Raw genomic sequence first — 21747 nt, forward strand, 5'->3', positions numbered from 1 at the left:
GTTTCTCCTTTAGGTAGTTACCTGCATGACACCATCGAACCATAAGGTTGTAGCTCGTGCCTATGTGTTCTGTATTGTGCTTAGCACAGTAGTCTTAATACGACTAAAGCATTTTTTTTTTCTTTCTACATGAAGTCTATCACACAAATCAAGTACAGTTGAATGTCTTTAGAAACGACACAGTTTTCATACTTATGTCATTCACTATAGACGAACTTCTATTATCCAGTTTTGATTGCATGTAGAAGCTAGTGTTTCATACTGAAAATTGGCATTCAATGCACAAAGGAATCAGCTTCACTTTTGGTATAAGACTTCCAACTGTGTTATGTATAAGTATCTAAAGTCTTATAGAACAGCTTTGTCCGTTCGTCCGTCCATCTGTCGACAGGTATCAGAGCAAAAACGATAAAAGATATAGAGATAACGGATTTTTGCAATTGATTCAGCGTCACAAGGATAGGTTTCATATCCTCTGTTTACTCTCTGTTCAAATTGGAAGTGGTTCAAATCACTCACTGCTGGTTTCAACGTTTATCTCCATAGATCAAAATGGTTATTACATAACAAGTGGTTTTCTGCAAACGATTCAGCCTTTCAAAACAACGTATCATGGCAATGGTGAACACTCTACCAAAAACCGGGAATGGTTTAAATTTACTACTACTTCCGGTTTCAACACCGATTTCTGTAGAGCAAAAACGGTAAGAGATATCGAGATATAGTTTTATCTAATCGATTCAGCTTCCCAACATTACGTTATACCTTCTCTTTTAACCATATATTCAAGCCGGACGCGATTCAAATTAACGATTTCGGATTTCAATCTTTAGCGCCATAGAACGAAAAACAGTAAGGAATAGCGAGTAATGGCTTTCTGATATGGATTCAGCGCCCGAAGAACAGATTCTATCTCTGACCTTGTTAACTTCATCACGGATATGGCATCAAATGATGCCACATATTAATCGGGAAAATGATCCGAATTTTTTTTTTCACGAAGAAGAGTGCAAGCTGAAGGTAAGTAAAAATAAGATTCTGAAGCACTTGTTTTTACTTACCTTCAGTTCGCACTATTCTTCATGAAAAAATTCGGATTATTTCCCGATAAATATGTGGCATCATTTGATGCCTTATCCGTGGAGAGGTTAATCTATTGCAACCACTATTTATAAATATACTTTTTTCAAGTTTGAGTCTTGAATTCACATAATTTGGAAGCCTACAGTAGTTTCAAACTGTGAAATGAAACTCACTTGCTTTAGACATATTTCGTCTTTGCAGCTTATAAGATTCAACTTTTCATGTCCAGATATTATAAATAACTATTATAAAAAGAAGAAAAACAGTGTAAACGTTTTTCGTTTTATTAAACGTTTTTTGTAAAACATGTTAAACACGTCTATTTTTTCAAACTTATATAATATTACTTGTTTTCATTGTGCTCTGAACGCCCCAATTGCATTACTGAATATCGTATTAGAAAACAAATCCAAGATGCGTGTTCCCTTTCTACTTTACAGTGGAATGTGCGTGCACTGTATTTTCTGAAGGTGATTCAATAACCAGGCACTATTTATGGACTAATAATAGGACAAAATGTTTTACTACCTCAGTCTAATACATTATCGTCTAAACTAATTATGAATTAGTGGTTGGAAGTTTAACGACTCCTTGCAACACCGAGTCTTCATAAGACTTGGACCTACAGCTTAACGTGGAATCCGCAACAAAATCACTACTCCCGAGAATTGAATCCGAATTTCCCGTACTTCTTTCAGGAAGATACCAATTAGCCACATGGACATGCAATATACGAGTAAGTAATTTAACAAAAAGATATAATTCACATATAGTTGAACCATTCTCAATTTACTTCATAGCAGTAACATAGAATTCAATATACATACAACATTTAAGACTGGTGAAGAAATACAACTAAATATAACAATACTATAGTCTACACATCAAGGACGCACTTCATATGTCTATTTTAACTCTCGCCTGACTGATTGAAAGTTTCTACATTTACTTATTTATTTATTCACTAGCAAAAATATATGTTCTTTGAACGAGAAGAGGTTCATTTTAGAAATATTTGGAAGGCTCATTTAAAGTCCTTCCTCTTTTTATTTCTATTAAAGGATGTCTATTTCAATTAAAGTGAACTGATGAAAACTAACAAGGGGGAAGCAGATTTTGGTAAATGAACTTCGGAGCCGTCTTTCGCGAGGTGGTAGTGCAAATTTAAGGTATTAATATTACAAGCTGGGAGAGCGCAAAAGCCAGAAAAAGCGGACAGAAAGCGTCTTAAAGTTTCCGACATTTTTTTTGTTTTTTTTTTCTCTTCGACGGATAAAGTATCCATTTGTATCTACAAAGCAAAATATTAAGTGTGTTTATAATGTATAAAGCAATAGAAAGGTTTAAATCAGTTGTAAAACCTTGCAATATTACAAGTTAACTAGCAACAAAATGTAACATATTCGGTAAATATATTGATAGCACGAGATAACAAAATATATTATGGTTGCCACAGTCGTTGTCTAAAAAATGTTCTTGACGCTTCGTGTGTATATCTGTGGACAGTGTGGGAATTACAGTGGGGATGAGGGAAAAAAACCTTTGGTAATACTGAATGTATGCTATGACCAGCAGCGCCATTTCAGACTTTGCTTAAGGGGGGCAAGAGCATCACCGACATAAGACTCACGTTTTGTACTAGTATATTAGTAGACCATCGATTAAAGTATATGTATTCCTCAAACTGTTCGGGGGCAATTGCCCCCTCTTGCTCCAATAAATGACGCCCCTGGCTACAACTGTCATACTTTCCAATTATATTTTCGTCTGAAATCACACCTCTGGTTATAGCATAATTCAGTATTACCAAAGGGGATTTCGCCCTCATCCCCTTATAATTCGCACACTGTCCACAGATATGCACATGAAGCGTCAAGAACAATTTTTACACAACGACTGTGGTAACCATAATATAACTCATGATATCAATATATCTACGGAATAGGTTACATTTTGTTGCTAGTTAACATGGAATATTGCAAACTTTTACAACTGATTTGAACATTTCTATTGCTTTATGCATTATAAACATATGGTGAATTAATATTTTACTTGTAGTTACAAATAGCTATGTTATTAGTTAAAGCAAAATTCAAAAAATAACTCGAGCGGGAATAGAACTCCGAACCCTTTGCACGTGAGGTGTAAATGCTCCTGTCACGCGCCGTTACTTGATAACGCGTCGTATCATATATGCGGCGAGTCGGAAACTTTAGGACGCTTTTTGTCCGATATTACTGGCTATTGCGCTCTAACAGTTTGTAATTTAACACTTTAAATGTGCACTAGTACCTCACAAAAGATGGCCCGGAAGTTCATTTACCAAAGTTTGTTTTCCCCTTGTAAGCTTGACCCAAGTCCCAAGTGCAAAAGTCATTTCAAACGATTTATTCTTTTATCCGTAATGAGATCGGCAACGGCGATGTCAGTTTCATATATTGAGAAAACAGTTATAGAAATTGAACCCTTCACTCCTTAAAGATGGGGTTTTCAAAACTTGCAGCATGTGTCCTCTTATTTTTAACTAGGAATCTACATACAAAACTTCGTCGTCTTAACCTTAAAGATATTCAGCTTGTTGACATAAATTTTGACCCCACTTTCTCCCCTTGATACACATTTTAATGAAAATAGGATGATAAAATGTCTTTTCGAGCTACATATGCCAATTATGTTCTAGAAATCATTTCAAATCGTTAAGAATTTTTTCCATGATGATGGGATGGTATTTTATTCGAAAGTGAAGAAAATCATTGTAGGAATTGTCCCTTCCCTTTCTTGAAGGCGGATACATATCTACTAATTTTAAATTAGAAATATATGCACCGAGTTTCATATTCTTAACTTAAAGGTTTCGTGAGATATCCGTCTCACAAGACTACTTCTAGCATAAATTTTGAACTCTCTTTCCTTATGTATTATTTTAACGAAAGTAACATGATAAAATCCCTGCTCAATGACAATATTAATTATGAATACGTTTATTAATTTCTAACTTCTCACAGTTTTCCATGATGATGAGATAGGTAACGATGATTTCAATATGAGTGAAATAATTGTTCAAATGCTCCCTTCCCTTCCTTAAAAGCGAAATTTTGGAAAATGTTAAGATATATCCCCACTTATTTTTAATGGGATATATGTATACAAGGTTCATATCCCTAGTTTGAGAGGCTTTGAGATACTTTAATTTTAGTAAAAATTATGAATCTCCCTTGCCCGTTAGCATACATCTCTTAATGAAAGCCAAAAAATAAATAAATAAATAAATAAATAAAATAAAATAAAAATCCAGGTTAAGGACAGTATTCAAACCTTCTTTTCACAGGGCTCAGTCGACTTTTCGTTATCATTGAGCAGACAAGATTGATGTCATTTTTGTAATATATTATTTGAAATGCCCGTTCCTGGCAGATATTTGAAAGATATATTTGAGCACTCTTATTCCCCTTAGAATACGCCTATGAATCAAAATTAAATACGAGAAACCAAAGTCTACTCAATTCACAAATCTAAATCAATAAAAATGAAAGTGACTATGTTTGTGATTTAATAACGTTTAAACCAGACGATCGATCAAATTTTCAACATAGATGAAATTTAAACCTGAGATAGTTTTTATCATTTCACTTTGACGTTGCAACTCAGGGGAGGGAGAGGGTGAGAGATACATAAGAAAGATCGAAAATGGCCGATATTAATGTAAAATCCATAGTGTCCAGGGTTGCTGAAATGAACAATAACACTTCCGATGGCGTTCAAATCCAAATTCAGTTCCGGAGCTTGGGGGAGGAGAGGAGGAGATATATGAAAACGGTCGAAAATGACCGATATTAGTGTCGAATGTCTAGTTTTCGGGGTTGCTGAGATGAACAATGCCACTTCCGATGCGATTTAAATCCAAATTCAGTCCCCATTGTCTTTTATGTGCAAACTGAAACTTGTTCTGCCCGTGCGAAGAAAGGGTAATTTGCGAGTTAATTATAAATAGTTTAAGTATTTTCTCATTTTGGCTTTTTATGAATAGAAATTGAGAAATTTAAATATGTAGAATTTGATCTTTTCATCTTATCAAAATCTAAATTTTCGAAGATGCTGCGACTAGTGTCTACTTGTTCATATACCGAGTTTGATCTATCTTAAGTGTGTTCGAATATATGACGTATATTTTGATATTGTGATCAATGTTATGACTGAAAATAGTAGATTTCCAAAACTTCTGGTTGGCATTGGGGGATAAAAATTCAAATTAAAGTTTTTTTCTTCTTTGGGACGTTTCATTGACACCGAAAGACTGATTCTCGATACCTCTTGGCATTTCTCCTCTGTAGACAGCAATATATAATCGTAAGTACTAGTAAATATTTACCACTTCCTGTTTGAGTAGAGTATTACGAATGTGATGGAGATTTTCCTTGAGACATTAAATCGACCCCAAAAGCAGCTTGTCGCTTCTATTACGTTTTTGTTCCATGACGATCAACGATGAACTGAAAACGCCCTACTTCTAGCAAAAACGGTTTGAATACGGTTTGATGGAAGAAGTGGAACCTACTCTTAAAACGCTGTATTAGTTCCAATATGTATATATAATTTTTAAGCACATGGGACAGAAATTCTGAACAGAAGTGTACATCAATTTATATATATATATATATATATATATATATATATATATATATATATATATATATATATATATATATATATATATATATATATATATACGAGGGCAAGTCAAGAAAGACTTGGACTGATTTTTTTCCCGGCAGTTCTGTTAACGTTGGAGCTTCATAGTTTGGCATACAAGTAGGGTGGGTCTTGCTGTGCATATATATAAAATGTTGTTAAGGAATCATTGCATATTTGGTAACCACGACTTTTTATTGCAGGTGATGTTCTGCGCCGCCTCTAGAAGTCGCCTGTAGAAGAAATGGAGTCATTACGAGATGAACAATTTGCAGCTATACGGTTCTGCTATCGCCTGGGGAAAAGTGCAACAGAAACTCTAGGAATGTTGAGAGCAGCCTACAAAGATGACGCTCTGCCACGAAGTACCGTGTTCTGGTGGTTCAAAGAGTTTAAAGAGGGCCGAATGAAAATCACGAAAGCTGGTGGACCAGGTGTATCAGCGTCAGCTGTTACTGAGGTGAACATTAACACGGCAGCAGTCATTGTTAGAGAAGATCGCCGCATCAGTATCGACGATCTGGCAGCCGCACTACGCATATCTCATGGCAGTGCCTTCAAAATTTTGCATGACCACCTCCACATGAGCCGAGTGTGTGCGCGATGGATTCCGCGACTCCTGACACCAGAGCAGAAGGCCGTTCGAGTGGAGACTTGCAGGGAGCTGTTGCAAAGGTTTGAGGATGGTGGAGACGCCTACCGCACCGTGCGACTTTTTTCTATTCCCTGCCCTAAAATCCAGACTGCGTGGACGCCGCTTCTCCGATAATTCCGAGGTTCTGAAGGCATCGGAGGCGGTTTTGAAGGACCTCTCAAAGAATGGCCTGCGACACGTGTTTGAGGACTGGAAGACTCGAATGAAAAATTGCATTCAAATGGGCGGGGACTACTTTGAAAAGGATCATGTGCCTGTTGCTGAGTAATAATAAATTGCCTAGAAAGAAAATCAGTCCAAGTCTTTCTTGACTAGCCCTCGTATATATATATATATATATATATATATATATATATATATATATATATATATATATATATATATATATATATATATATATATATGGTATGTAAAGGATTTTTTAGATTGTGCAATCAGCCTAGGTATCTACAAACAATGTTCCATCATTCGGCTGACTTTGGTTAGGAAGACCCATCTTCGAGTCCAAGTGGGAGTTCATTTGAGTTCAGATCCCAAATTAAGTTTTTGATCCATGTCATCATAGCCTTGATGTTGAAAAGGATGTTAAAACCCTACAACAACCAACTAACCAATATTTACCTGCTGAAATTAAGGAGAAGAACTTGAAAAATGACACCAGGTTAAAAATCTCATACTAATTTTTAAGTACTTCCTTGAACTCACTATTATAGGCACAATAGTTTTCAAGTTCAGTAAGCTAAGATTGTCTCAAGGTACTTACGTTTCAAATGTTACGTTATCAATCAATATTTACTAGGAAGTAAAAAATGTTTTCTTCCATCATATATGAATGAAAGAAATGTTATATGAGGGATTAAATTACGTATTTGATTGAGAGATTTGTGCAGCAATTGCGGTGAGGAACGGGACTTGTACGTTACAACATCGGTTCAGGAGATTTAGATATCCAGTTCATAGCACAATGGACAATAATACAACAATTGTGCACACTGATGACAGAAATCTAATATAACACTCTGGATACTCAAATACTCCCAGTATTATACAATTTTACTATGTGGGTTAGTGTTTCTTGGAAAATATAATTTGAAATACCAAGTTGGAAAGACAAGTACACAACGAAGTGCACAAACTATTAGTGGACCAGTTTCCAATACATCTCTACCGAAGTTACCTCTTAAAACAAGTAGCTTCCAAGTTGTCTTACAATATTGGAATCAGACCCAGGGCTATGCGATTCAACGATATGGGGATCACTCAACTGCATATTTAACATTATTTATTACTGATAAATGAACTACTTCCCAAAATGTTAATTTCGTTTCTTGTAGAGTATAGTCTAAAATCAAATAGTTAAACGATTTTGCCTCTGAGTATCGAAGTTACTTCAAGCGATGTCTAACCAATAATCTTTCTCTCTTTTGCAGCCAATTAGAAAAATTCTGAAAATGAAACTACAAGTGACGTCACACTTCAATATGTACTTAGTTTTTATGATACTAATTCTTCATTTCTCTACTGTGAATTCTTATTTTCTAAGTAAGTATTTACTTTTTCTGTATATTTAGCATGAAAAATATACGTTTGTCTTTTTTATCTGTGATTTTATACTGATTAGTGCTTTTTTTATCTGTGCCGTGTAACGTGGATTAATGTCACCACGGCATGGCGCATCCTCAGGTTGCGGATCGAGGAGAAGGCCTCTAGATATAGAGGTTAGCTGCGAATATACTGAATAAGCAGTCGCGAACACACGACAAGGAATGGTCCTCCAGCTTGGGGGTTTGGGTAAGGTTAACAACCTCATCCTGTAAAAAAAAAAAAAAAAAAAAAAAAAAAAAAAAAAAAAAAAAAAAAAAAAAAAAAAACTTGTTCAGAAACATTCACAAAAGCCTCGGACAAGGACATAACTTGGCACGACCTCAGCAAAAGAAAATGGACATGAGATTTGGAACATGGAATGTTAGAAATCTTTATAGGGCAGGCGCGTTAAAATCCGTAACGAGTGAGTTAGAGAAATACAGGATGGACCTAGTAGGAGTTCAGGAAGAGGTGGGAAGGAAATGGATCTATGAATTCCGGAATTTTTACGTTCTTTTACGGGGAAGGAAATAAAAATCACCAATTAGGAACAGGGTTTTCCGTTCACAAACGAATATTACCAGCAATTAAGCGGGTTGAATTTGTTATTGACAGAATTTATTTTATTACTCTTAACGGTTGGTGGTGTGATATTATTGTTTTAAATGTACATGCCTCAACAGAAGATAAGGATGATATAAAAGACATTTTTTATGAAGAAGTGGAACGGATATTTGGCCAACTCCCGCGATACCATATGAAAATTCTACTAGGAGATTTGAATGCGATGGTAGGACGAGAGGATATTTTCAAACCGATTATAGGGAACGAAAGTCTGCATAAGGAAAGTAATAACAACAAGGAGGTGTTAGACTCGTGAACTTTGCAACATCCCAAAACCTAATCGTGAAGATTACAAAATTTCCACATCGCGATGTTCATAAATGCACTTGGACCTCACCAGACGGAAAAACACATAATCAAATTGATCACGGTTTAGTAGATAGAAGAAGGCAATCTAGCATAATTGATGCCCAGTCGTTTAGAGGGGCTGATTGTGACACTGATCACTACCTGGTAGCAGCGATAATAAAAGAGAGATTATCGTTGAATAGAGGAAATATTCAATGTCCGAAAACGGAGAGATTTAATTTAAAGAAATTAGAAGAAAGCCAGTTAAGAAAGGAATACCAGATTGAAGTCTCGAATAGATTCTCGGTTTTAGAAGATTCGGAGTGCACTAGTGTTCAGGATACTTGGATTGAAATTAGAGATAGCATTACAATTTCAGCAAAAGAAAAATTGGGACACGCGGAAATACGTAGGAACAAACCATGGTTCGACCAGGAATACATTAAACTACCAGAGAAGAGAAAACAGGCAAAATTACCTTGGCTACAAAATCCGAATGAAATAACTACACAAAATTTCGTAGACATCAGGCGGGAAACTTCCAAAACTTTTAGAACAAAGAAACGCGATTTTTTGAAAGCTAAAATTAATGAACTTGAAGATAATAGTAAAAATAAAAAATTCGAGACATGTATAAGGGAATCAACGAATTTCAGAAAGCCTATCAACCTCGTGCTTATATATTAAAGAAAGCTGAGGGAACAGTTCTCACTGACACGGATAGCATCTTAAATAGATGGAAAGATTTCTTTGACGATTTGCTGAACACACAGCCACAAACTAATGTGCGTGGAGGAAAGGAAATACACACCGCAACACATAATATTCCTAAATTTAATTAATTTATCATAATGTTGATCTTTTTAAATCCTCATATACCACTATAAATAATAATTAAATAATAAGATACCTGAAACCGTATATTTCAGAACCCAACCGAAAAGAAGTAGAAACCGCTATAAAGAAATTAAAGAAACACAAATCTCCGGGTGTAGACGAAATACCGAAATCCTTTCAAATATTCTATTAGCAAGATTGACCCCATACGCAGTTGAAATTATTGGAGATTATTAGGCGAAATCGATCAACTATCGACCAAATATTTACCATTCGACAAATACTCGAAAAGAAGTGGGAATACAATACCCCGGTACTTCAACTATTTATTGATTTTAGAAACGCCTACGACTCGGTTAGGAGAGAAACATTATACAATGTTCTTACAGAACTTGGAATACCGAGAAAGCTAATTAGATTAATTAAGATATGTTTAAATAAATCCCAAAGTAAAGTCCGGGTAGGAAAATTTTTGTTCACGAGCTTTCACGTCGAAAATGACCTGAAACAAGGAGATGCGTTGTCGCCATTATTCAACTTTGTTCTGGAATACGCTATAAGGAAAATCGAAAATAGCAACAAGGTCCTAGAGTTGAACGGCATTGACTAGGTTATGGCATATGCTGATGATGTAAATTTAATAGGTGATTATAGAAAAACAATAGAAAGAGATGCAGAAATCTTATTAAACCCTTCCAGGGACATGGGTTTAGAAGTAAATGCAGAGAAAACTAAATTCATGGAAGTGCGTCGAGACCGTGATATGGCAAATTAGGGATGCGTTAAAATATTAAATAATACTTTTGATAAAGTGGATACTTTCAAATATCTAGGATTAATATTAACAGACGAAAATCATATTCACGAAGAAATTAAATGTCGACTAAAGCAGGGAATTCGTGTTATTATTCGGTTCAAAATCTCTTGTCGTCGCGAATTCTGTCGAGGAATTTGAAGCTTAAAATATATAGAACGATAATCATGCCTGTTGTTCTATATGGTTGCGAAACATGGTCGCTTACTCTGAGGGAAGAACTGAAAGTATTTGAGAACAAGATCCTGAGACGAATATTCGGACCCAAGATGAACGGGAATGGGGAATGGCGGAAATTTCATAACGACGAACTACATAATTTATACGGTTTACCAAACATTGTTAGGGTCATCAAGTCCAGGAGGCTTAGGTGGACAGGTCATGTAGCTAGGATGGAAGAAAATAGAAACGCTTTCAAAGTCTTGACTGGAAGACCAATCGGAAAACGACCATTAGGAAGACCTAGGCACAGATGGGAGGACAATATTAAGATGTATCTCGCAGAGATAGGAATATAAAGTAGAAACTGGATCCAATTGGCTAAGGATAGAAGTCAGTGGAGAGCTTTTGTGAACGCGGCATTGAACCCCCGGGTTCCATAGGCCATAGAGTTAGTTAGTTAGCCTTTTTATCTGTGTTTACCCACATAGCACATGACGTCCTAGGGACGTCTTATTTATTTCCCAAAATCATGAACATATAAGGGTAGTTCTGGGTTCGTTCCCTGTGGGTTACTATTTGAGACAACAGATTTGGATTTAATCCCTGAACATCCTTGTACTGATTCATGAAATAAAACAGACTCTTGGACTAGATAATACCTAACCACAAGTACACATATTAACCAACTAAGAACAAAAGTGGTGGAAGTCGGGATTCGAACCATAAACTATAGGTATTAAGTTTATACTATGTTCGTGGTATTTCCCCGTGTTCACTTCAGCTGAGCCAGCTGATTGTTCCGAATAGTGGTTTCCCAGTCTTACGGTCAGAAGTTCGGGGAACGTTGGGTGTGATATATATTCCTTCTCTATATATTCCGTTAAAGAAGATACCAACCTGTAGCACTGCGGAAACTATAAACATAATAAAATATATGCATGCACAATACTTAGCCTATAACATAAAATATATTATTGTGTAATATGCACACTTTTACTGTCTCACAGTGATATTATTTGGTGTAGTAATTAACAAGCGAAGAATATATATTTGATACGTATATTTCAAACCTTTTAATAATAATAGACACTTCACATTTTACAAACACTGAAATAAATTTTTGATGAACTGATTAGGCCCCTTTCGTACATATTCACGACCGAAACACGAAATTCTCGTACGCGTGATTACGATTACGAAAGTTACTTGACCGAAAAACGTAAGTATTAATCACTGGAGATGAGGAACTTATGCGCCGTTTGTTCAAATCATTTCACTCCTCGCACGTTCTGATTCTACAATACGTTTTTTTTAACGTAGATTACTGTATTCCATCCTTTGACATAATTTTATTCACAATTGGAATTTTCACAGTATTTTAATAATTAAAACTTTCTCGTACGCCATTATTTATATAAAGAAACTAGTGATGACGTGAATTTCATGTGTTACGTTGAGAATTTCCATGTCACTATAATCACTAAATAAATAAGATTAAGTGAGAAGTAGTCTGAAATGATCCATTCTATCTTGTCGTCGGAGTCCCAGTCTTCACGCCCTGTGTGTGTGCTACTCTTCTTCCACACAATGGATGCGTATGAATACACTTTTATAACAAAAATACTTCCTACAAAACATTAGGTTTTTTGTAATTGCTCCTCTGGTAGGAACTAATTATTGCGTTATTAACTGTATATTGATCACACTTAAACAGAGAATGACATAAATAACTACAGATTAACGTGAAACATGCAAATTATAGCATATTGTCCAGTGTTCCGTCGTTGCTTCGCAATTCAGCTTGTACAGAGGTGGGGAGAAAGCCAAGATGTGACGAATTCTTCTTCCAAATTAGGCTATGCGAAGAGAGAAATGGGCCAGCAACCACACACACACATACACATTCAAACACTCATGAGAGGAAAACTTCGCAGTTTTTAATTTCCAAGAATTTTGTCTCGGTGATCGGGTGTATATACGGGGATTGTTTAGAGAGTACGTATAACGTTATCGTTATAAACATGGGGAAAACCCAATGGGATCCCTGTTGGGATAGTTTGTTGGGACTTTCTTGGGAAATACAACATCCCGTCGATGTCCCACTGGGACTATGGCGAGAATTTTTTTCTATCCTAAAGTAGTCCCATTTTTATCCTGTAGGATTATACCATTTTCAGGAATCTAGGCGGACATACAGACGTCCCTAGGACATCCTATATTTTGCCTAGTATATTTTGGGCTTCCCTGGGGCTTCCGAACATCCTGGCTGGACATCATCGGGATCGGCTGTAGCTTAGGGCCCCACTCTCTTGGGGATCCCCAAAAATTTTTAAAATACTGTCTATAATTTAATTTCCAAATAATTAGGGAAAGCAAATAAGATAAAACGCACATACGACAATAGTATTTTGTTTGTTATGTACTAGGATCTTATGAAGCAAGTAATGAGGCCGCACTTATAATGGGCCCCGCTTATTATTTGGCTCCACTTATAATGGGGCCCTGTTTCCCAACTCTGCTTGTAATAGGGCCCCTGTTACCCAGCTGTGCTTATAATGGGGCCCCGTTTCCCTGTACTGCTTGTAATGGGGCCACTGTTTCAGAGCTCCACTTCCAAGCCCTACATGAATGGGACAACTGTTTCCCAGCCCTGCATGTAATGCCCACTATTTCCCAGTTCCTCTTCTAATGGGACTCCTGTTTCAGAGCCCCGTTTGTAATGGGTACTCTGTTTCCCAGCCATTACATTTAGCTATTTTAATAAAACTCCACAGTATAAGTGTTACGGTACCTTTTGTATGTTGATAGAACTCTTAGTGCTATGCTTCCCTTTCCCGTACTCTTTGGATTACGACAACAAATCTGGGCTGGCAACTGGATTCATTAAAAAGGAGACCTGAAACGACAAGCTCGCGAAATAATAGTAAAATATCAAAAAATTACAGACCTAAGCGTCGATACCTTTCATATCGCAAAATTATAGATATTTCGCTGTATGTATTAGAAGTAGTGTCAAGAGATAGTTTCATAATATTCAGAATTTCTATCCTTGAGACTCATTTTCATAGTGATCTATAGAGTGTCAATAATGGTTCACTAAAGGAAAGAAGAGGAGCACGGATCATTCGTTTTAGGCAACTTAGTCGATTCACTTTTTTATATTTACAGGGAACTGTATTTTGTTATGCATTGTTGTATTCAGAACTGCGCAACGGAATTTGTCTTGTGTAAGTTATTGTGCATCAGTATGAATGTGTTAAGTCAATCGGCACTAGTTACCACACAACAAGGTAAAGTACCTAAATCTTTTTAGTTCGCAGTAAAAAGAAACTACTTATAATGTTTATAGGTCTTTTAATTATTTTAATCTAACAGTTACGTTTTTCAACGTTATTTTGATGATTTTCAGCGAATTTGCGTCGTACCACACTACACCTATGTAATCACCAGGGGGTTGCATTACCATTTTGACTTGAGTTATTCTAGTAACTTGACCTAGGAAAAACTCACACGATTGGTTGAAAGTGGAGTTGAGCTTCAGGCAATAGTGTACTTACTAACCCTGGGTGATATTGAAACTGTATTTATCTACATTGGATCAATGGAAAAGTTTGTAACTCTACCAAAAATCCTAAATGCAAAAGAACTTGAAATTAGAAATGTTGCGACCTCCACGTATAGGAGCATGGGGTGGAGCTTTGATTATAGCTGGCGCAGAAGGAAACAGTGAAGATCTGCAAGAGGCTTAATTGGGACGAAATTAAACTACAGCCAATTTTACAGTTTTTCTGTAATATCTTCAAAATAGACAAAAGTAATCGAAAAGTGGAAACACAGCGGGCTAGACCAGTGCTATTCAACCGGGGGTACGGGAAAAGTTTTCTGAGGGTACGTAATCCTAAAATAAGCATACTTCCAATATTTATTGAATGATCATAGTTGGAGAATTTATTGAATTATCAGTGCTATTTCCAATTTCTTGCATTTCCATCAACATATTTGTGTGAATAGGGTTTCTTTGCATTAACATAATGGATGTCCATTGTTGTCAAGGTTTACCTCTTGGCTACTTTGGACCCTTCTTAAAATCAGGGTATATCTGAACACTCTATTGAAAGCATATCTGAGAATTACACCCTGTAGGGAATAATCTTTACACCTATTGACAATTGATGATATATGAGCTTTTGGATAGTATATGCATCCACCATCAACAGTTTCTGGAATTCGATATAGGGCCTATTGAAATTTAGCTTTTTCGCAAGTTTGGACAGCCCTAGCTCTGAAACTATGCACTTTTCGCCATAGGTCTATATGAACTTTTCCTCTTGTTTTGATGTGAGAAATCACCTGTTACAGTTTGTCGGTGTAGTTCATTAACATCCTGTATGTGTGGTTGTGCCTATACATGGGAGCACGGTGGCCCAGTGGTAGAATTCTTATCTCTAGTGCGTAGGGTTCCTGGTCCGATAGCCGTCCATATAAGTTTGTGGTGGACAACATCGTGCTCGTGGGTTTGCTCGAGGTTCTCCCGTTTGTTCTACTTTCCCATTCCATCACATCTTCCATCATCGTTCACTTGCTTTAATCATCGTCTCTCTTAGCTTAAAGAACATAATTGTTAAATGTTAAAGATTTCAAAAATTCTGTGCCTATACATATCCAAAGTTGTTGTTGAAAGCAACAATCTATCAGCCTTCGTTAAAGTATTTCACCATCTTTACATGAATACAACTGACTGGTTAATATGATATTAAAGCTCTATTATTCAAATTCAATGTAATTAAAGTTTTAATCTAAAAAAGTCCACAATGAAAGTACAATACACTATTGTTAAGCATGAATTTCACTGTATTATATCACATAAAGTATATGCCTCAAATATATATACATATACTATAAGAAATATAATCCTAAATTTTTAGATAAGACGTTTATTTTTATTTTCTACTACTTCTAGTTAATAACAGGCAATGTAATAGGGGCGAAGTCTTCTATCCTCACAATTGCCTCGTTTGTACCTGCGTCTTTAGTGGTTTCTCAACGTGTCAGCAATTATTTGGAAACAACTGCAGACAAAGTAAGTAATATAAATATATCAATACTCTATGATGCTAGTAGTTTAAAAATATTTCAAAATTCAAGATTTTGACAGGAAAAAAATTCTGACAAATTCAAAATTGACAAAATAGAAAGGAATTTTATACTAATACATGAATTCTAATTACTATATATTCAACGAACCTAACCATTCTGGAAAACTACGAGATGAATCAATGCTTTAAAATATCTAGAGAGCACAAACACACACACAGAAAATGGCTATGTAAATCTAAGATGGGTACTGTACTGTATGGATTCCATTCGTTTCCCGTATCACTTCTATTCGTTTTCTTTAAACTGTTAGAATCAAAATCAAACACGAGAAAAATGTTATTTGTGATAATGTTATAAACATTTAAGATATTCCATCATCATCATCATAGGTATTCTGCCTTTATTGGCAGGTCACTTGCCGCAGCTGAGAAGCTTCCATGCTCCACGATCCTCCGCTAACCTTTTCGTCTTCGCGTATGATCTTTCTGTTTTAATATCATCCATTAATTGTAGTCTCTTTCGCCCCCTCCCTCTCTTTCCCGCCACCATACCCTCTAGGACGTCCCTCATGATACAATCTCTTCTTAGGCAATGTCCCAACCAGTTTCTCTTCCTCTTCCTAATAATATCTAAAAGTGTTCTTTTCTCACCCACCATTTCTAACACTCTCTCATTCGTTTTCCGCTCGACCCAACTAACTCTTTCCATTCTTCTCCACACCCACATTTCGAAGGCTTCCAGTCGATTTTCGTCACCCTTACGCAATGTCCACGTTTCCGCCCCATACAGCACAACACTCCACACGAAGCATTTTATGAGTCTTTTTCTCAACTCTTTGTTCAAGGTCCCACAAAACAGACTTTTCTTTCTTTTAAAGGCTTCTTTCGCCATTCCTATCCTTGCTTTTATTTCACGTTCGCATTTCATGTCATTACTAAGAACACTACCCAGGTATCGAAAACTATTCACTTGTTCTATTTTCTCCCCTCCTACTTTTATATTTGACACAGACCCCTTCGTTCCAATCACCATGGCTTTTGTCTTTCTAACATTTATTTTCATCCCATATTCTTCAAAGCCCCTTCTCATTTTTTCTAACATTTTATTGATTTTCTTTTCAGATTCTGCAACAAGGGCCATATCGTCTGCAAATCTTATGCATCTAATCATTCTACCTCCTACCGAAATGCCATCATCATCATGTAGGCTCTTTTTTACTATCCCTTCTAGATAGACATTAAATAGTGTTGGCGAGAGGCAGCATCCTTGTCGAACTCCCCTTCCAATTGTACTCTCTTCCGTCAGTTCTTCCCCTATTCTAACACTTACTTGTTGGTTCATGTATAAGTTTCTTATGAGTCTTCTATCTTTCCATTCCAACCCTATCTTTGTTAGAACTCCCAACAACAATTCCCAATTCACGCGGTCAAAAGCCTTTTCTAGATCAATAAATACAACATACACCTCTTTCCCTTTTTCTATAAATCTTTCACCGATCACCCTTAATAATCCAATAGCATCTCTTGTGCCCTTGCCTCTTCTGAACCCGAACTGCTCTTCCTCAACATCTCTATTTGTTCTTCCATATAACCTTCTGTTCAGTATTCGGAGCAGAATTTTAGCTGCATGAGATATGAGACTAATAGTTCTATAATCCTCACATCTCTTTGGGTTCGATTTCTTAGCCATCGGTATCATGATCGTTTTCAGAAAGTCTCTTGGCCATTCTCCTGTATATTTCATTGCATAGTCGCCACAATTCTTTCTTTCCCTTGTCTCCTATATTTTTAATGAATTCAATTGGTATGTTATCTATTCCTGTTGCCTTTCCATTCCTAATCTCAGATATAGCCTTTTCAAACTCATCCCGAAGAATACTAAATCCTTTATCATCCTCGCCTACTTCATTTTCCACTTCAACATTTAGGCTACACGGTCTATCCCTACTCTCATATAAGTCTTCAACGTATTCTTTCCACCTTCCTATGACCTCATTTCTCTCGCTGACTACCTTCCCATTCATATTTTCTACTGCCATCATGATACTCCCTTGTTTCCTCCGAAATTCCATAGATTTCACCTCCTTGTACATTTCCTCATATTTCCCAACTCTTTCTAATTCTTCTATGTCCTCGCATTTTCTTTTGTAAAACTCTTCCCTCGCTTTGTCTGTTTCTCTTCGTAATTCATTATTTAACTTTCTGTACATCTTTCTGCCCTCTTCTGTATCAACCTGTTTCCACATCTTCCTCTCCCTCATTTTCTGCAACATCTGCTCTGTAACCCATGGTTTCTTAGCAGTTTTGTGTTCGCGGTAACCTACTGCTTCTTCTGCAGCCTGCTGTAAGCAACGTTTATTCCATCAGTAAGATATTCCATCAGTCAATTTCAATTGCGGCGTATTGTTCGAGGATCTCGCGTGAGTCAATTTCAACCATTGTCATTTCTAAATCAATGTCATACATTTTTCATCATATTTTTGTAATTCTGTGCTTGTTACTATATGATTTAAGAGAGTTGGTTTGTAACTTAGCTTCGCTTTCGTTTCATGCAGAAACATAGGCCTATAATATAAACAGGGATTTCTTACCCGAATCATGCGTATGTAATTCGTAATAGTTGAAACTAATTGATGAGAGAATCTGCAGAATATCCAATTGTTGGGTTTGATTGATTTGCGAATATTTTAAAATTAAAATTTGATTAACCGGTATTTGAGTATATCAACAATGACCGAATTATGACAATGGCTACTGTACCAATTTATTCGAACAAAAGACTGATATTTCAACAACAAATTTTGAGTTATTATTTGAATATATTGCTAGATTAACAATTAAGACTCTCGCTTTAGAATAAAGAGGTCACGGTTTTGAATCTATCCTGCCAGAGATTTTTGCAAACTATTTATATCCTTTATTTCCACCAGGAAAATGGTGGTATCTCTAAACAGAGGTGCATATACGTACATTTCCTTATCATATTTCATTGTTATTGGTTCCACCAGAAAAATACTGTAATATTTGAAAGTTTTGAAAAAATTCAAGTAGTATGTATGTCACTGTTAGGATTAAATGTGTCAATGATAAAAGTACTTATGTCACCTTTAGATAAAGACAAGTAATAGTAGGTACAATCTGATACAAGGGGCAGCGGTGGCTCAGTGGTGGAGCGTTCACCTCTGGTGCGTGGGGTCCCGGGTTCAAATCCTGCTCCTGCCAAGTGAACTTTGTGGTGGACAAAGACCGTGTGCGTGGGTTTCCTCGGGGTTCTCCCGTTTCATCCCACTTTCTTCATTCCAGCATTTCATTTATTTCTCATTATCATCGTCTCCTTAAGCTAGCCAGCATAACCGTGGGGCGGAAAACTCAAGAATTTCATTTAATTTCAATACGATCGGATACTTAACAGTGTATTTTGCTACGTATATACTCGTAAATAAGTAAACAATACTTTTCAGGAAAATAAAAGTTATCAGTTAATAATAGGAACAAACGACATATTCTTAACGCCATAGAAATTCGTTTTCCTCAATTTTCTCGAAAACTACACATGAGAATTTAGCCATGTAATCTATGGATTTATATATGTGTGTGACCTCTGGACGATATTGTAGTTAAATCAAAATTAAAGTAGTTAGGGTTAATCTTAATTTAGAGGTATATTTCATTAACCATCTTGTGTAGTCTCGTCTTGTTAATGTGAAAATAAAAACCATGATTAGTGAAACATTAAACTCGAAACAAACAGGTTTGAAAGGTACTCACAAATCCATTATTAAAAGAAATTGGGTTAAATGAAAAGTAATTTATGTATGTTTAGTAATATAACTTTATCTAATGTGTCATCTGCTTTTTTAAAACAGAAAAGATAAAATTGGAGGTACTGTACAATACCTATATTTAAACGAACATTTTATTATTCACTTTTTAAAAAATCTAACGTTTGTTTTATTTTATTATTTTCAGCTACGGCCAACAACAATGGCACTAATACCAACACAGGCACTAATACGAATGCAGGCACTAACACAAATACAGGCACTAACACAAATCCAGGCACTAATACAGGAACAGGAGGAAACCAAGGACAAGGAGGAAGATAAACATTATGAATATGCACGAATTAAGCATGGAAGGAAAGTTGCTAAATTATTTTACTTCTAAAAATACATTAAATAACTTAAAACTTTCAGTACAAATAGTTGAGATTTTCAGTTCTTAATAACAACCAGAAATTCTAGAAAGATATCGGATGGTGTAATAGTATAAATAAGATACAAATTGCAGATAATATTTTCATGTAACTTACATATTCATGTAATTTCATAATAAATACATATTTAAAATATCTATAAGACGAAATCTTTATTTTATTAAATACGGTACTAGCTTATGCTCCTAGTGTTACCATGGGCAATATTTTGCACCTCTTCCTCTCCCTGCATTCCATTCCTCTTCGTCTCCGATATTAAATGTAATTAAGTAACACACACAAACACTTTAAGCCCCCATCCCTCCGAAAAATGAGATATTCAGAAAAACCTGATCTTATATCTAGCCTATGGTGCAAGGAGAATATTCATACAATATTTCAAGGTTATACGTGCCATAGTTCCAGAGATCTGGCAAACGGCATAAAAACTAAAGTCCCTCATCCTCCTCAGGATGCGTAATTCCCGAAACCTCCTCATTGTAGCCAAGGATAATATTTATACAAAATTGCAAGGTTATGCGCCTTATATTTTCCGAAATGTAATCTGCAAAAGAAAAGAATGTGTATTTCCTTCCCCCTTTTTGATTCTAATTCCCAATACCTCGCGTTATTTTCAGCCTGGGGTGCAAGGAGAATATTTATACAAAATATTAGGTTTTGCGTTTTACAGTTTCGGAGATCTAGTGAGCGGAAAAAATAATTTAAGCTTCCATCTCCTTTTAAGATAGGCAGTTCTCAAACTTTTGCCTTATTTACAGTCTGGAGTGTCAGGAAAATATGTATACAAAATTTCAAAGATTCTACGCCTTAATATTTTCGGAGATCTGGTGAAAGGTAAAAATTATTTAATCTCCCCATCCCCCCTTAGAATACGCAATTCCCAATACTTCACGCTATTTTCAACCTAGGATGCAAGAGAACATTTATAGAAAATATCAAGGTTCTACACCGTATAATTTCGGAGATTTGGCCAACGACAATATATATATTTATTTATTCAAGTTCCCTTAGGTTATGTAATTCCCAAAATCTTATCTTACATGCAGCCCAAGTCCAAGGGGAATATATTTTTTTTTAAATTAAAGGTTTTACTCTTTATATTTTCGGAAACGTGTTGAAGGCAAAAAAAAAAAGTATTTAATCTCTATTTCCCCATTAGGATTAAAATTCTCAATATTTCGCATTATTTTCAGCCGGGGTGCAACGAGGACATTTATACAAAATAACAAGTTTCTATGTAAGACTAGTTTGTACGAGTAAACTAGAAATATTTTATACTAACAATGTTAAATGATTGTACTTTGAGTTTTACATTTCATTCTTCCACCCTTTAGGCTAAAATGGACTATAATGATGAATAATGATAACGAAATGTGAAAGAATAATACAAGTTCGTGCCCTGAGCGGGATTCGGATCTGCGACAGATAGGGAGGTCGCCAACTTCAGGCTTCGAGCAATTTCATCATGTGAGAACCTTTAAATATTAGTGATGTATTTGTTTGTTGGAATTGAGAGTTTCTTTTAAGCACTAAAGCCTTGTGAGACGGTGATCTACAGTTTAAGGTGCGATTTTAACCACAATAGTGCGTTCCAATTATAATGATCTCTTATAGAGAATCGAACCTGGTACGCATGCACTGAATGCGCATGCTCTATCCACTAGAGGGCTTTAGTGATTAGTGTTTTAAAAGAGACAAT

The 21747-nt window shown here is 35.9% G+C and overlaps 1 long non-coding RNA gene across 1 annotated transcript; it reads left to right on the forward strand.

Moving 5' to 3' along the window:
* Positions 1–13954: 13954 nt before the first annotated feature.
* Positions 13955–20081, forward strand: LOC145666881 (uncharacterized). The gene is made up of 3 exons (XR_014127836.1): positions 13955–14026; positions 15697–15816; positions 19802–20081. It is a non-coding gene; the product is annotated as an uncharacterized LOC145666881 (long non-coding RNA).
* The last annotated feature ends 1666 nt before the right edge of the window (positions 20082–21747 follow it).

Source organism: Thermobia domestica, chromosome 1 (genome assembly GCF_964235325.1).
Source record: "Thermobia domestica chromosome 1, izTheDome1.hap1.1, whole genome shotgun sequence".
NCBI classification, from domain to species: Eukaryota; Metazoa; Arthropoda; class Insecta; order Zygentoma; family Lepismatidae; genus Thermobia; species Thermobia domestica.